The 16,834-nt window shown below is 36.6% G+C and overlaps 1 protein-coding gene and 1 long non-coding RNA gene across 2 annotated transcripts in view; one reads left to right on the forward strand and one right to left on the reverse strand.

Moving 5' to 3' along the window:
• The window catches only part of LOC137254059 (uncharacterized), a 323,781-nt gene that overhangs the window by 191,001 nt on the left and 115,946 nt on the right, over positions 1 to 16,834 (forward strand). The window lies entirely within an intron of this gene.
• LOC137252700 (uncharacterized) overlaps positions 1 to 16,834 on the reverse strand; it is a 177,184-nt gene that overhangs the window by 120,741 nt on the left and 39,609 nt on the right. The window lies entirely within an intron of this gene.

Consider the following 16,834-nt stretch of genomic DNA (forward strand, 5'->3'; position numbering starts at 1 on the left):
CTATAAGCTATCCCCTCACTCTCTGTAGTGCTTGCTTCACTCTCTTTGTACGGAAATATGCTGTGCACCTAAGGAAATGACTGCGTACTCGTTCTTCGCACACTAAACTCTATCTTCATTCAGTAAGTTTGCGAAACCCCTTCTTAGTCCTGAATTTACTGAAAACCATGTTAGTCATTGACAAACCTCAGTTCATAGCGGGACCAACAGAATTTTATGCTCATACATACTAATCGATCAACAAGTAGCGACTCGATTTCAATAAATTTCAATTGCTCACTCAGAGTAATAGATATTTTAAAATGAATAAAGAATACTTTAGGGCTCATATGACATTCCTTTAGATTTTTTGACGTTTGAGTTTAAGCTAGAATGAGTTCTAAAATTTGAGTTCTGCTTCAGCTAATCTATAGGTGTTATGCCCGCAAAACCTCTATGACAATATCAGATGCACCTAAAATTATGCTACGTTCATTACTTGAACTTGGCAGTGATGCTATCAGTTTGGATACCTCTGGCTGTATCAAAGCCATTTAGATGTAAATACTGCCAGATATTTCCCATAAGATAACCTGTTTGCGGGATTTTCCTTTAAGTTTTTCACAATACCTTTAAAAATATCAGATGCACCTAAAATTATGCATATATTATATGTAACGACTCACTCAAAACAATTTTGTATACTTTTGGGCAGCCGATATTTTTAAAGATATTGTGAAAAACTTACCTTAAGGAAAATATCTGGCAGTAAAATGAGAATATACTAAACCATATTTTCTTTCCTATTATTTTTCAATACTTTTCTTTCCTTCCATCACTCAACCACTCACTCAAACATTCTTGTAAATAGTTAAGACAAAGCTGCGACTTACGCCATTCCAGTGAAACGTCAAACTTAACTCAATAGAGCGCTAGCAAAATACTTTAAAACACATCAACGAAGACCTTAAACTGCCAAGCACTTTTTATTTAATTTGCCTTATCCAAGGCAGCTACAAACTGACGTAATACAGCTTTGCGCAAAAGACTGACGAGAATACTATCCTCTGCAAACGACCAACAACATCTAATGGAAATGCAGTTCAGAAGGTAACATCAAAGTAATTTAAGGCAGCGCAAAAAAATGACAGGTGCATTATAGCATAGCTGGAGCTTAGGGTGTTGCATGTTAAGAGCCAACTTAATCGTACTGGGAACAGTCCAGCTAAGTATGCAAGGAACTTAAGGGACGTTGGTATAGAAAGACAGGAAAGAGACAAGAGGAAAAAAACAAGATAACTTCGATGAGAGAGAGTGATTGGAGAGAAGAACAAAATTTGCAATAAAAAATTGAAGCGTAAGAAAGTACATTGCTTCCAATTGAATTAACTCAAACATATGGCGGAGCCGCGGTGAGCGTGATGCATTTAGTCAATCATGTTATACTCACTCAAACTACACAAAAAGTTCTAATAGTACATGATTTAAATTTTTCATGAAGTTTCATCTAGGCGACTATTTTGGCACAGCTTTGGGAACATATTCCCAGTGAGGTTTTTATTTTATTTTAGATTTGACCGATAGAAATTAGATGCGGTATTCGTCATAGTCTGAAGCTATTTTTAACACGCTTATATTAGACTCACTTGTATATATGTATGTGTGTTTGTTTGTAACTCTCTGGGCTAGGCGCGAAAAGGAGGCTTACAGACAAATAAATATAATTGAAAAAAAACTAAAAAACACGATTTTAAATTATGGGGAACTAAACAGTTAAAAATAATTTTCAAAATAAGTTTAAAACAATAATGAACGAAACATATTAGTATTATTGTGAAAAATTGTTCCATTTCAAGGTGCCCACACTTGGACACGGTAATTCAATCTACACTGGAAAAGGAATTGACGACTTGTTGTGTTGCTTAAGGGAGGCGCTGTGAAATAGCGTTTCAAGAAAAATTAATGATGATCGTATGCAACCTATACATATATTTTAAACATAGTAAAGAGAGCTGCCTCTTTCGCTCTTTTCGAAAAAAGAACTCTAAAATTTTTCTCAGGTCTGCCACTAGACATGACAGTTCTCATACCCGTTCTAACGCGGGCGACCCCCGTCTATACACATTTAACATTAGCGTGTCATTAGCAGTGACGTCCAGCTACACGTAGCAAACTAAAAGACTTGAGAAATATCACGCCCTTTCCATCACTGCCACGTACTGCAGACTTTATGGTAAAACATGCCACAGTCTGCAGATATTGAGATATACAATGGCGGCCGCCGTGGTAAAGAACTTCGTTGGTCCACATGGGTTCACCATCCCAGTGATTTTAATAGCAGCAACCTCGATATTGCAGTAAAAGAAACATACCCCCGGAAGCTACCTTAAATAAAAAGTACGGACCCGACTTTTTAAAATACAGTCTGGGGCTATACGAACTTAATTTCTGGTGTTAAAGGCTTTAAAGCAAAAACAGGAAGATTTAAGTACTACGGTATTTTGGCCCCGTTATATCGGACTACAGCAGCGGCAAGCACGTATCGCTTCTGTCTCCTTCTGTAACTCCCTGCGCCCACTTAGGGCTTACAGAAACAGAATACGTGCAGATTGCTTCACTTTTAAAAATAGTAAATCAAATTCATTCCTTGTACTTGCTTCTCATGGTCAACAAATCGATACATTTTCGATATTTTGTCAATAACAAATGGACAACTTCTCGAGAGTGTACCGGTAACTTTTCAATAAGACATTGATAAATTTTCATTAAAAAGTCGCAAACAAATCGATGATTTTCTATAGCAAGTTCGTAACGCATCAATAGTTATCGATTAAAAATCGATAACACTTCGGAAAAAAACGATAATATTTCGTTTACAAATCGATATTCTTTCGATAACAACTTCAACTCTTTTCGATAAAAAAATCCTTCACTTTTCTATAATTCATCAGCAACATGCCGATATTAAACCGATAACTCTTAGGCAACAACTGTTGATTACAAGTCGATAAAAAAAAATTTTATTTAAATACCTACTTAATTAGCGCTTAACCGTTTAAAGAGTTATGGCCGTCCAACAACGTGCACTAACTGACGGCAATCAGTAACACCAAGGCAATTTATCTCGCTAGTTTTTCAATAACAAATAGATAACTTTTCGATAGCAAGTCCGTGGCGAATCGATAACTCTTTGATTACAATTCAATAACTTTTCGGTAGAAAGTCGATACATTTTCGTTTTCAAATCGATATTTTTCCTTTTTGATAAAAAATCGGTGATTTTTCGAAATTTAACCGATAACACGTCGATAGTTCACTGATATTAAACCGAAACCTCTTCGGCAACAGTTGTTGATAACAAGTCAATAACAAGCCGATAAAAAAAAAATGTATTACTTATTATGTACTTAATTGGCGCTATACGGTTTAAACGGTTACGGCCATCCAACAAGGTGCAACAATCGCTCTTTTAATGAGAAAACTTGCGCCCATCAGTAACATCATGGGGAGTTTAAATCGTTTTTCACATGGTTATTCTAGCGGGGTGGGTTCCAACCTTTGCTTTTACAGGCGGATTCTGATAAGAATACTTTTTGAGGCGGGACATCATCTGTCATTCGCATAACATGACCTAGCCAGCGTAATCGCTGTGTTTTAGTTCGTTTGTCTGTGTACAGGTCATCATTACATCTTCTTCGGTTGTTGTTGTTGTTGTTGTAGCGACACTCGCCGAAGGTTTTGGGGAGTGTTATCGATGTTGATCGTCCTTTGCCGTGTATAGATCCGGTACGTTCCGGTAACAAGCAGCATTAAAGTACTAGCCCGATTATGTCGGGAACGATTTAATATGGCCATATTAAACCTTCTAGGCCATCACGCTACCCCCTCCCTAGTTCCGTGAGAAAATCTTCTTCCGTACTCACCGTCGCCGATGGTAAAATGACTGAGCTCTGCTAAAATGATCCCAAATTCTCGAAATGATCTCAAAATAGCTTCAAAATTATCTCAAAAAAGTACCTAAAACCATCCCGAAAAAATATCTTTGCGTGACTGTCTCTCATTTTTTTCCTCAGGGATAGCTTTTGCTTTCAATTTAACCAAATCAAAAACGTTTCACATTTCACCTACAAAATTTCATGCAAATTTTGTTACAACTAAATTATACGCACTTACTTAGCAAATACAAATCCGCTTAATTAATAAATCTATTTTGCATAAATACTGCGCAAAAACTAGCGTAAACCCATCAAATATAATTTGCTAAGCGGAAGTCAAATTAAGTTCCCATGGAAGCCAAAAACAATGTGCGAGTAATCAAATATTTGGAAATGGGCGGAAAATGTGGCATTTCCATTCAATACGACCTAGAAGTGCAATGAAGTGCAAGGACGTAACACAACCAACAACAAAACATAAACTTACATGGATGTGTGAACCGTTTAAGTGTTACTATAATCGAAATGTAAATTTGTTTATATACAAGCATATTATAAACGTTTTTATGTGTGTGTGTATATATTTGTATACCAATAAATACATCTACAATAAATATTCATTATACGGTTATATACGCACGAGTTCGCTACACATATAAATATTGCACATACGTCCTGCTCTGTTAACTCTCTATCGCACGTTGGGGTATCTCATCAATTTAACTGGTCAAAAGTAGATTTTTCAAAATATTCCAATTTTTTTTACATACCCCAAAACCCATATGCAACGTCAATGGAGCAATCCGCGCACGTATAAAGTTGTATAAGAATTGTGTGCAGATCGATGTATTTTTGGATTAAAAAGCAACTATGCTTCTAACCTAAATTCTCGTTCACCTGTTTAGCCTTAATCAAATCTAGTTACATTTTCTTTTCGGACAGGTAAATGTGTTCAATTTTTTATACCGCATGTTTTAACTGAGTCATTCTACTTGTAATACTACTACTTTTCAATATTAAATTTTTTAAAAACCTTTCAAACAAAAAGATATATCTGTTTTTCATGGCATATTACTTACTTACTTACTTAATTGGCGCTTAACCGTCTAAACGGTTATGGCCGTCCAACAAGGTGCGCCAGTCGCTCCTTCGCTCTGCCAACCGGCGCCAATTGGTCACACCAAGGGAGTTTAAATCGTTTTCCACCTGGTCCTTCCAACGGAGTGGGGGCCACCCTCTACCTCTGCTTCCATAGGCGGGTTCCGATAGAAACACTTTCTTGGCCGGAGCATCATATTTCATTCGCATAACATGGCCTAGCCAGCGCAGCCGCTGCATTTTAATTCGCTGGACTATGCTGATGTCGTCTGCGTATAGCTCGTACAGCTCATCATTAAATCTTCTTCGGTACTCGCCATCGCCAACGCGTAGAGGTCCATAAATCTTTCGAAGAACTTTTCTCTCGAACACTCCCAAAGCCGCTTCATCTGCTGTTGTCATGGTCCATACCTCTGCCCCATATAGCAGGACGGGTACGATAAGTGACTTGTAGAGTATGATTTTCATTCGCCGAGAGAGGACTTTACTTTTCAATTGCCTACCTAGTCCAAAGTAGCATTTATTGGCAAGATTGATTCTTCGCTGGATTTCAGTGCTGATGTTGTTGCTAGTGTTGATCCTGGTTCCCAAATAAACGAAGTCTTTTACTATTTCGAAATTATGGCTGCCAACAGTAGCGTGGTTGCCAAGGCGCATATGCGCTGACTCTTTGCTCGATGACAGCAGATACTTCGTTTTGTCCTCATTCACCATCAAACCCATCTTTACCGCTTCTTTTCCCAGTTTGGAGTAAGCAGAGCTAACAGCGCGGGTGTGTAGGACGATGATATCAATGTCATCAGCATATTCCAGTAATTGCACGCTTTTGTAGTATATTGTTGCAGTGCGGTTAAGTTCTGCAGCTAGTATAATTTTCTCCAGCATCAAATTAAAGAAATCGCACGACAGGGGGTCACCCTGTTTGAAACCTCGTTTAGTTTCGAACGGCTCGGAGAGGTCCTTCCCAATTCTGACTGAGCTGATGGTGTTGCTCAACGTCATTTTGCACAGCTGTATAAATTTTGCGGGGAAACCAAATTCAGACATAGCGGCATATAGGCAGCTCCTTTTCGTGCTGTCGAAGGCGGCTTTAAAGTCGACGAAGAGGTGATGTGTGTCGATTGTTTTTCACGGGTTTTTTCCAAGATTTGGCGCATTGGCATATTATGTCAGTAATTAATTGGCAATACATAAGCTTGTGTTTGTTTCAAAGTTTAATAACAAAAACGGCTGCACATACCCGCGAAATTTTGAGTTATGATCAATTTCGTATGATATAGTTTTGCAAGAAAACATTCAAGAACTTCTTGCTACTTCGATGCTTTTATCTTCGGACTCTTTTTTGACGGGAAGAGGCTCCGAATAAAGAAAACTTCACTGCAATTGTCAAAAGAGAGTCAAGCGATGCTGCTTACTGCTGAACCTTTTTTTATAGATGTTGAGTATGATGAATACGACGGCATTGCTATACTAATGAAGAATAATTAAACCATGAATTTACTGTTAAATATTTCTATTTTTTCGCGATCGTAGTGGATATACTCAGATATATCTACAATAAGGTGATGTGGCAACCCTGAATAAAAATGTATTTATTGGAAACCCTTATTGGCATATATCATGTATTTTTTGTAACTTAAACAAGGTGGCAACCTAGTGAAAACATCCTCAGTGGCAACACCTAGGTCAAAAGTCTTAAAATATAGTACTATATCGATGTGCCGTTTCCGAGATGGTAGTGGATATACAAAGAAATATAAAAAAGGTGAGGTGGCAACCTTAAGTGGCAACCCTACTTAAAAACGTCAATAGAAATGCGGAGTAAAATACCTTTCGTTTGATACCCATATTGACATATCTCATGTAATGCCAAAAAATTAACCTGGATCGATCCGAAACCGGGGACCGATACATAGCAATTCTGCGCGGAGCACAGTGAATTTACTGTCAAATATTTCCTTTCATAACAATGAAGTGAGACAAACACTTTTGAACAGAAATAACTGCTGTTTTAATTTTGGCCAGCTAGATTGATCAAATACCCCACCGTGCATCGCTTGAGACACGCACACTTTGTTATTGTACACACACCGCCTTTAACTGAATTAATTGCACATTGTAATTTCATGTTACTAAATACATATGTATATTGAATAGCAGATAATTACGCGGATATGCAGACATTTATCTTAGATACAATATATGTATGTATGTACATATGTACATAAGTGTGCTCATACATACAAACAAAACAAGCATATAAAATATATTTATAAATGAGCACTTGCATTACAAACCTATAAAGATTCAATAATCATTCAATTAGGAAAGGGATAATTTTCTTGATATATGTATATGAAAATTAATGTATAAAATATTTATGTATGTATGTGTGAATGCTTTTACATCAAATACGATTTTTATTACACAATCATGCTAACATATTAATTTATATCATTATTGACATATTGATTTCCAAATGGATTATGTAATTAAGTAATTTACATACCCTTTTAGTTCAGCAAGCAATAAATTGTAGCTAATTAAATAACAAAATTTATATACAAGTTATAGATTTAATATGACTTTAAGTTCCAACAAAGAAAGATAGAATTGAAAGTAAAGAATTGCGATTATGTTGCATCGAAAGCTTCAGAGTCAGTGCTAAGTACTAATTCACCCCGATACTACCGTCAAGTATTCCGTCGGAAGGTTGATTGAGCGCTGGGCTCCACATCTGTCAATTTGCTGTACTTTAATCGCAGAATATTCAGCAGCTGGGGCTATAACTCGCATGGTTGTATGTAAATTTAACGCCGCCCTGACTAGTCTCTTCTGTTTTTGTTTTTTTTTTTTGAAATATACGTAATTTATTTTCTATGCTACTTTGTAATAACGAAAGAAAGAGTAAGAACATCAACATCCTTGTCTCCGATCCGTCCTTTATTTTTATACCCAGCTGTACTTGTACACAGGGTATTATAACTTTGATTGGATAACGGTTGGTTGTACAGGTATAAAGGAATCGAGATAGATATAGACTTCCATATATCAAAATCATCAGTATCGAAAAGAAATTTGATTGAGCAATGTCCGTCCGTCCGTCCGTCCGTTAACACGATAACTTGAGTAAATATTGAGATATCTTCACCAAATTTGGTGCACGAGCTTATCTTGACCGAGAATAGATTGGTAGTGAAAATGAGCGAAATCGGATGATAACCACACCCACTTTTATACCCGAATAATATATCATCACATGACACCAACCATCTTTTCAATTGTAATGTAGAGGCAACACCTCTAACAACAATATCTGTATGATTCAACGCTATTGAAACTGTCAGTTTCTTGAACTTCCAATGACAATTTAAGGTCCATCACCTCTATTGGATGGGGCGTAGCACGGCTACAAGAAGAGGATCTGGAATTTTGATTTCTTGATAAAAATCACCCACAAAGTTAAGGAAAATAACTAAGTAAAGTACATTCATAAAGAACAATCGAAAATCAGACCAAACGATGGCGGCGATACTGGCATACTATCGATAGGAATATAACAACTGGATTTAGTTTTTAGCATAGAGACAGAATATTTGAGCGACTCTATTGTAACCGTCATTGCCTCTATGGCAATGCCACAAGAGAGTCACAAATCGTTCACCAATTATTTTTGCATTGATTTGCATGAACGCTTGACATAATTGTTGTTAGTGGCTGTGCTGTTGCCGTTATTTTTTGTTTGTCTTTGTTTTTTGTTTGTTTTTTTTTTTTTCAAACTACAAAGAATACATGAAAGCAAACAAAACCTGTCACTTTGTAGCTGTAGAGTCGGCAAGCTTTGAAGCTGTAAAACCGCAACGTGTTGCGCATTTGTTTCGCGTGGTTTTTTTTTGTTTACTTGTAGCGCAAACATACATAAGTACATTAGGGCGGGTCGATTTGTGGGGAGGCAAAAAAATCGCCCAATTGCTCTGTGAAAATCATATTCTAGGGATCAACATAAGAAACTTTGGCGAAGGAACCATACCTCTAAAACGAATTCTGATGCCCCCCCCCCCCAATTTGGGTCGAACTTTTGGATAGGGGCAAATTTTGAAAAATCCCCAGGGGGGTTCCAGGGGGTGTGCCACTGGCATCGGTAGGTCGGCCCTCCAAAGTTAGTGGGGGTCGGTCATACATTTGGACTCGATTGGAGCCCTCTAAATGGGTCAAAGTGGGATTTTTCAAAATTTCCCCCTATCCAAAAGTTCGACCCAAATTGGGGGGGGGGGGGGGCGACATCAGAATTCGTTTTAGAGGTATGGTTCCTTCGGCAAAGTTTCTTATTTTGATCCCTAGAATATGATTTTCACAGAGCAATGGGCGATTTTTAAATCGACCCGCCCTAAAGAACATATATACGTATAACTAACACATTTAAAAATATGTTGTATGCTTTTATATTAATTCATTATCCACTGTAGTTTATATGCAAATGCCGCGATCATCACATCAGGTAGGTCAACTGTTGTAGGCGTTATTACATATATGTAAATGTATACTTTAGTTCAATGTAAATTTGCGTTTATTATACTAATTTACAATAAATACAACAAACATCTTTTGTAGAAATTGTGGGTGGTGTTTTGTTTATTCATGTAAGTAGAGATGCTTGTACTTGATAAAGTAGCTAAAAAGGTAATTAAAATTGAAAATGTAGACAAAGTGAATACAAGTTTTACGCTGTTATTAAATTAACAACAAACATATATATAATAATATGAATTATTTTAGGATAGCAGGTAGGTACTTTGTACGAGCATGCAAAGTTTCACATTTTTTGTGGTCTGCATAATCAATCTGTGGCCATGAGTCACGTACTTCAACAATATATGACGTAAACGTAAGTATTTGATGAAACTTGAAGCTTCTAGCTGTTAAAATGGGGCAGAAATTGCGAAAAGTTTCTTATCTGAACAAACGGTTGTATGAGATATATACTATATACAACACCGATTTCTATGATTTTTTCAGACAACAATATATGCTATATACGTAAGCATTATGTGAAATTTGAAGCTTATAGCTGTTAAAATGGGGAAAAAATTACGAAAAGTTCATAATCTGAACTATTGGTTGCATTAGATATATACTATATATACCACCGTTCTTTTAAATTTTCTCAAACAACAATGAATGCTCTATACGTAAGCACTGGGTGAAATTGGAAGCTTCTAGCTCTTAAAAAGTGGCAGAAATTACGAAAAGTTTCTTATCTAAATAATCGGTTGTTTTTTCAGACGATAAGTTTAATTTTGAAGGCCCTTATGGCTACAATTATAATTTTCACGATTTGAGGAAGAAGACTCACCAGTTGGTTCGAGTACACAGTCGAGTCGGCGCGCCGGCGTGATGGTATGGGGTGGGATTTCCTAGTATGGCACCTGTGAGCTCCAATTTTTAAGTCCACTATGAACGGTAAAACATATCAAGGTGTTCTAGAAAAGTCCTTTCCATCTTTTGAAAATCTTTTTGGTTCATTGCCGTGGACAAAATTGGCTCAACCCGTTATTAAAAACCATATATAAATTTTAATTTTTTTCTAATCCACATTTATTAAAAAATGTGGTATTCTTGTGAAACGGAATTTGTTCATTATATTCTGAGTATTTTTATACCCAGCGTGCTTTGCACACAGAGTATATTAACTTTGATTGGATAACGGTTGGTTGTACGGGTATAAAGGAATCGAGATAGATATAGACTTCCATATATCAAAATCATCAGTATCGAAAAAAAATTTGATTGAGCCATGTCCGTCCGTCCGTCCGTCCGTTAGCACGATGGGTAAATATTGAGATATCTTCACCAAATTTGGTACAGCGAGCTTATCGGGACCCAGAATAGATTGGTATTGAAAATGAGCGAAATCGGATGATAACCACGTCCACTTTTTATATATATAATATTTTGGAAAACACAAAAAACTTGATTATTTAGTAAATAATACACCTAGAATGTTGAAATTTGACGCGTAGACTGATATTGAGACTCGTGATAAAAATTAAAAAAATTTTTTTTTAATGGGTAATCATAAATTAAAAATCGTTAAACCTATCGTAACAAAATTCGACAGAGAAGTTGCCTTTACTATAAGGAATGCTTTGAAGAAAAATTAACGAAATCGGTTAAGGACCACGCCCACTTTTATATAAAAGATATTTAAAAGGGTCGTAAATACGCTATATCTTTGCAAAAAAGGGCTTTATATAAATGGTATTTCATTTCCCAAGTGGATTTATGACAATAAATAGGAAAAACTTCAAACTAAAAAATGGGCGTGGCACCACCCCTTTTATGACTAAGCAATTTTCTATGTTTCGGGAGCCATAACTCGAAGAAAAATTAACTAATCGTAATAAAATTGTGTACACAAATTTTCCCTATAGCACAAAATATTTCTAGTAAAAATGGACGGGTTCGGTTAAAGATCACGGCAACTTAGATATAAACAAGTTTAAAAGGGTCGTAGGCTACAATAATAAGCTATAACTTAGCAAAAAACAGTTTTGAATCAGTGATATTTCACTTTTCAATCTTTATTGTAAGAGGAAATGGGGAGACATTTTTAAACGGGCACGTGTTATGTAGAAAAGTAATTTAAGTGAAATGAAATGTACAATTGAAGCTCACACTGAGTATATAATGGTCGGTTACACCCGAACTTAGACAACTTTACTTGTTTTCATTATATAGCTGTTTCCATTAAGTCATTTTTAAAAGTACTCGTTGTGTATATTATTTGCTGGCTATTACAGTGTATACGGGGTCTCTACGACGTCTCTTTCTCCTCTTTCTCACAGCTGCAGCAGCTGCGACCTGCTGAAACATATCCTCTTCAAAGCAATAATATGACACACAATGTCTTCTGATGGACGTCTGTAAGTATTCTTACTTCTTTTTTATTTGGTTTGAGAAGGCACGCAATTTTCCTGGTTGATCAAGAGCACGCTACCCAATGGAGATTATCTTTTGCCTCGTTTTTATAAATTCCACAGTCTTTCTTGGCAATTTCATAATCTATTTTCTTCCCTCAGATATTGATGTTAATACAAATCAAGCAAAAGTAGACGACGAAGTTCGATAAGAATGCCTGTGAAGCTAAACAGTAGCCTGGCTGTCAAAGCAAATTGTTGTGTTGATATCTGGAGTCTGTCTCATCGCGGAGCGCTCAATCTGATCTTTCAGTAGAATAGACCTGCACTTATAAGACACTGCGAGAGTTTAAAGTGACTCGATGATTCCATCTCATCGCCCTCCAAACAGCTGTAGCAGCATGGGTTTCCAGTACATTGCGACGTGCCTCTTGGAATCCCATTAGACAGTGTCCTTTCAAAATCCCAATGACCATTAATAGATGAGCTTTATGAATCCAATAATTTCGACAGACCTCCTGCCATCACTTACGGCCAGAAATATCTTGCTACTCCTCAAGGGGTGGTGTCCAACAAACGTACGGAAAACAAAATCGACTTAAACTATAGTCAAAATACGAGGAGAAGCTTAACAATATTTAAGCGCCACACGTGTAACTTGGCAACCTAATGAAAAACTTCACATTTGGAGCTGTTTTACACGACGGGATTTTCGAACGGATTTTCTACGGTCATTAAAATGCAGAAGAGCGGATTAACATAAACGCTTTAGCCGTTTCAAAGCAAAGATAACGGCAAAGCATATGCACGCGCCTTGATTCCAGAAGAATACTGCATGTAACATCAGAGATGCTAGGACGGCGATGACTATCTCATCACCCTCTGTCGGTATTGTGCAAGCTTAGTTATTCTTCAGTATTAATGTTACCAATAAGACCCAGGGAACATGCTGCTTCGACGAGATGGGTTTAGAATGATGAAGTTTGATTTCAGGGACATGGAAGGGGTGGGTTATATAGTTCCATGAGGAACGTGGTCGCCAGCTAATGGGACAGGATTCACCAACGGTAGGTAAGGTTTACAATTGGAGAAGTCATACATTTCGCTGGGAACCCCTTGAAACGGTTGTGCTAAGGTTCCAGCCCAATCATCTGGGGAAACTTTAATGTGACTACGTTCAATATTCTAGGTCATCCAAACATATCCCGGTTATTTCCGTTAACTGTGATAGTATTCCAGGTGTGCAAAACGGCATCAATGTTTTTATGTTTTAAAAAGCTTCTACAACTGACGTTCTTGAAATAGTAAGTAGGTTCAAAAACAAAATTGGAGTGAAAAGCTCATTTCGGATGGAGTTATTAAAGACTTCATTTTTACGCTCAAATTATTAAAGAAAGCTTAGATACAGATATAAAGGTTAAAAATTCCATTAGAGCGGATAAGATCAGACCAATTAATAGGTTGCAATGTGAGAAAAATCTAAAACAGTTGTAAAAAACCAGCTTGTAAAATACTTAGAAGATAAAAAAATTATTATCCCCCAGCAATGTGGCTTCCGAAGAAAACTTCCTGTGAAAGTGCTTTGAATTTAGTTATAGCGAATTGGAAAGAAGATTTAAGCAGGAATAAACATAAAATAGCTGTATTTTTGGATCTAAAACGTGCATTTGAGACGATAGGCCAAAAGCTACTAATAAAAAAACTAGCCAATATTGGTGTCACTGGTAATGAATCAAAATGGTTCGAAGACTTTCTCACTAATAGAAATCAAAGAATAGTTGAAAAATCCCTATCGGAGAAGGGAGAGGTACCAGTTGGCCTACCACAAGGATCGGTGCTGGCACCAATACTATTCAATATTTATATCAATGATATAACTAATTCTATAAAGTACTGTGATATTAAACTTTTCGCGGATGATACACTACTGATGCTTAGTAGAGACAATAAAACTGAAATATATACTAAGTTGCACGAAGATTTAAATAGTGTTTATGATTGGTTATGCGCGAACAGACTTAAATTGAATGTCAACAAAACCAAATTTATGGTTATTTTCAGACGAAATTTCCGGAATAGCGACCTGCAAAATTTAAATATTAACCACGAACTAATCGAAAAAGTCAACACCATCAAATATTTGTGAATAAAAAAAGATGATAAACTCAATTTCAATGAGCACGTTGATTATACAGTGGGAAAAATAGCTAAAAAATATTTATATTTTACACAAAGAACTTGCAAATATTTAAATAAGCAATAAAAGGTAATGGTTTATAGATCAATAATCGAACCACATTTTGTTTACCGCCCAACTCAATATTTTATAATTTTTGTTGTTATATCGGCCTACTGATTTGTATGAATCGAGCTCAAGGCCTAACAATAATTATTTTAACATTATTATTGTTATGATATATTTTTTCAAAATTGAAAATTTTTTTTTAAATTAGAATAGAGGAATGAAAAAATTTAGACAACTGCCAAAGCTCTTTGTAGGGATCCATTTCGGGAACTGCTAAATCCCTTCATCGGAAACGTTTAGGCGCCGCTGCTATAAGCATTCAGCTATCACAGCGGTTGTTTATTTGCGTTCATCAAAAAATTCTTTCAATTAAGAAAAAATATATCATAACAATAATAAAGATAAAATAATTATCGTTAGGCCTTGAGCTCGATTCAAACTCGCGATCATACAAATCAGTAGGCCGATATAACAACAAAAATTGTGAATACATCCCAGAGCACGGGGAAAAAGTATCAATAAAATATGACACTATGGCATCATCGTCATAAACAAGTCCAATTTCAAAACTATTCTGCAACAGATGTCGCCGTGTTGTGAATATCAATTCGCAAGAACCGAATAGAAGTATAAAAAATGAAGGCAAATAAACAACCGCTGTGATACTGAATGCTTATAGCAGTGGCGCCTAAACGTTGCCGATGAAGGAATTTAGCAGTTCCCGAAATGGATCCATACAACGAGCTTTGGCCGTTGTCTAAATTTTTTCTTTCTTCTGTTCTAATTTGAAAAATTTTTTCAATTAAGAAAAAATATATCATAACAATAACAATGATAAAATAATTATTGTTAGGCCTGGAGCTCGATTCAAACTCGCGATCATATACATTTTTTATATTGCGAGATAGTCAGATATATAAGCTACAAAAGCAAAAGAACCGAGCTACAGTGATATATATTCGTTTAAACGCACTCTTAATTTTAACTTTACCACTATCGCTTTCTCTTGTCTATGCATTACTAAAAACAAATTTTCACCCATATTCTTTGTTTTTCTAACGGAAATTTTAATTGCCTAAAAAGACCAATTTTTCTTTGTTGTTGTTGTTGTACTCTAGTAATCACATATTCGATAATACTACTACGAGCAGGTGCATATACGTTTAAATGCAACAACTTTATTTTTAAATATTAATACAGTTATTAAATTTTTACCAAATAATTGGTCCTCCATTTTTTTAATGGCTTCATTTATTCGATTGGGTATCGACTTCAACTCTGTAGAGGCGTTCTTGGACTTTTTGTCCATAACTTTTTCTCTACAAAGTTTTTCTAGCGGGTTCAAATCCGAGCTGCATGCAGGCCACTTCATAAGTGGAATGTTGTATTCTGCAAGCCATTTCAAACACCCCTTAGAAACATGAATAGTTAGCAGCGTTATGCTGTTGAAAAATGCTTCCTTCATCCACTTGATCATCTGAAAATCAAACGATAGCATCGTCCAATAATTCTTTATAAACTTTGGATGAATAAGATGATTTGTGAAATAACACCAGGCACACTTCGAAGTGGAGTGCGTGCCGGCTGCCATGGCAGTCAGAGGGGGAGGATACAAGGTCGGCTCCGCTCGCGCTCTCTCTATCTTCTGAGTAAGACGGTACTTAACCCCCTATTACTCAGAAGAAGGGTAGCGCACGGATATCCGGCTCAGATAAGGGGGAACACGTCTTAGCGCTTGCGGCGGAACACATTCACCTACTACCATAGCCGAATACCCGAGCCAATATACTAGTTAGTTCAAATTAGCCAGTATATTTCACTAATGGACACTTCGCCTTAGGTACAACCATCATCGCCGTCTCGATCCTCGGACATCCTATCCTAGAGTCTAACCACCAACGCCTTCATAACTCTTTCGTGAGAACCAGCATCATTTAATACTCTCTCTCATCACTACCGCCATCATCACGCTTTGGCGAGAGCCACCGTCATTCGCCGCCGTCATCACCATCTGCTAAGAAGTACTCTATTTCTATATCTGTGGAGAACCGCCATTTTGGATCGTATTGTTCTCAGTGACACTACGTAGAAGACATCACTCTCTCTCTACTGGATTCAAGGTTGTGGATATTCTAGCCTGAGAGCCGCGTGTGTGTGTGTGTGTGTGTTCGAAATCAACACACTAATTTACTGTATATTTATATAGGTGGGGGAAGTGGGACCTCCACCTGACTCTGGATTGATTGAGCATACCTCAGCCTTTGACCAAACCCAACTCATAATTTCTAAGATACTATTGGACGTTGCTATCGTTTGATTTTCAGATGATCAAATGGATGAAGACAGCATTTTTCAAGAGGATAACGCTGCTATTCATGTTTCTAAGGGGTCTTTGAAATGACCTGCATGCAGTTCGGATTCGAACCCGGTAGAAAAACTTTGTAGATAATAATTTATGGAAAAAAAGTCCAAGAACGCCTCTACAGGACTTTATTAGAGTTGAAGTTGGATATTAAAGAAGCTTGGGAAGATTTAAGCAGTACGCTCCTTCAAAATTTATCCAAGTCGATACCCAATCGAATATACGAAGCCATTAAAAAAATGAAGGGCCAATTAATCGGTAAAAATTTAATAACTGAATTAATATTTAAAAATAAATG

The sequence above is a fragment of the Eurosta solidaginis genome, chromosome 5 (genome assembly GCF_040869045.1).
Source record: "Eurosta solidaginis isolate ZX-2024a chromosome 5, ASM4086904v1, whole genome shotgun sequence".
Classification (NCBI taxonomy): Eukaryota; Metazoa; Arthropoda; class Insecta; order Diptera; family Tephritidae; genus Eurosta; species Eurosta solidaginis.